The 2019-nt window shown below is 34.2% G+C and overlaps 1 long non-coding RNA gene across 1 annotated transcript in view; it reads left to right on the plus strand.

Moving 5' to 3' along the window:
* The window catches only part of LOC106819103, a 3214-nt gene extending 2627 nt beyond the window's left edge, over window positions 1–587 (plus strand). The window contains exon 3 of the long non-coding RNA XR_001395345.1: window positions 455–587. This is a non-coding gene — a long non-coding RNA (uncharacterized LOC106819103). The remainder of the gene's footprint in view (window positions 1–454) is intronic.
* Window positions 588–2019: the final 1432 nt, after the last annotated feature.

The following is a 2019-nucleotide window of genomic DNA, read 5'->3' on the forward strand; positions in this document are numbered from 1 at the left end:
ATGATGACGTGTGATGGCGAGGGAGAGAAGGGGAGGGGAGGGGCGCGTTGAGGGGGGGGGTTGTGAGGAGCGGACAGCAGACTCGCATGGCGCCTAACAGTGACACATATTTGTCATGTCGAGACCGGTGCCTGGTGATGCTCTTTGCGAGATACGCAGCGCTGACCTAGTTATTGAAATAATAATAATAACTAACGACGGAATGGAATAATAATAATAAATAGGTCAATATTATTGCATAATAATATAATCGGCTGTACGGGAGAGCCTCGCTTGGGATGATAATAAATTTACATGTTTGTTGTCTCCGGTGTGCAGTTCAAGCACTTCAGTGCTTTTATTTATTTATTCATTCATTTGTTTATTTACTTATTTATTTATTTATTCATTCATTTACTTATTTTATTTATTTATTTAATACCCTGCTTATCCGATCGTCTGTGTTGTGTTCCAGATGCGCTGCAGGTGAAGGCAGGCGAGGCGATGCTAACGGCGGAGACGGTCTGGGGTTTCCTGCGCGGCATAGAAACCTTTCTCACAAACTCATTTTCTTCCCTGAGGAGACGAACAAATACGTACGTGCTGGCGCGCCAAAATTCTACAAAAGATGTATTCGATTCCAAAAATGCTGCAGTGCTCGTTCAAAAATTATACATTCCCGCGTTTTTTTATAATTATCAGCCCGCAATGTGTTTTATTTCTTCTGACGTACTTCGTTGCGTCCAGCGGAGTCGCTGAACTGCGTCATCAAATACACGCCGTATATTGCACGCACGGATTTATGCGTCATTTCATCATAAATGATGATGCGAATATTGGCACGGTGGCGCGGTGGGAGTTAGGTGTCAAAATCACCGATCTATGTTGTTTTACGATCCTGCGTACTCCAGTGCGCGCTGTGTGTATAGTACCGAGGTGAAGGTGAGTGAAATCACTGATGTGTTACATCCGCCTGCCAGCATGCCAGCTGATAAGGCAGGCTACTCACACACACAGCAATGCCACGCTACTACTGCTAATATACTATACTATACTATACTATACTATACTATACTATACTATACTATACGTATACATACCTAATACTATACTATACTATAACTTATACTATACATACTATACCTATACTATACTCATGACTATACTATATACTATACTATTCTATACATATACTATACTATACTATACTATACTATACTATACTATACTATTCACTTCACTATATCTAATACGTATATATCTATACTCATACTATATATATGATACGTACTATACTGATACAATTACTATAACATATACTCATTTACTATACTATGACTATACTATACTATACTATACTATACATATCTTACTAGACGTATACTAATACTATGTACTAATACTCATCTATACTATACCTATACGTATTACTAATACTATACCTTACTTATACGTATACTATACTATACTGAATACTAATACTATACTATACTATACATATACGTATACTATACTATCTACTACATATACGATATACATATTACTATTACAATATACCTATACCTATACTATACAATATACTATACGTAGACCATATACTATTACTTATACTATACTATACTATACCTATACATGTATACCTATACTATACTATACTAATACAATATACATATACTTATACTATACTATACTTCATACTATACCGTATACGATATACTATCACGGTTATACCTATACCATATACTAAAGGGGGACCGGATATAACTATACATTATTTCTTTCTTAGATACACATATACTAATATCAGACTATACAGTATACGTTATACATATTACTATACTATACTAATACTATACTATACATATACCTATACATAATACATATACACTATACATATACAATATACTAATACCTATACTATACATATACTACTACTATACGACATACACTATACTATACTACATATATACATAATACTTAATACTCATACCTATACTAATGATACTATAGCTATACTATACAATATACAATATACTAATT

The sequence above is a fragment of the Priapulus caudatus genome, unplaced genomic scaffold, assembly GCF_000485595.1.
Source record: "Priapulus caudatus unplaced genomic scaffold, Priapulus_caudatus-5.0.1 Scaffold2829, whole genome shotgun sequence".
Taxonomy (NCBI): domain Eukaryota; kingdom Metazoa; phylum Priapulida; class Priapulimorpha; order Priapulimorphida; family Priapulidae; genus Priapulus; species Priapulus caudatus.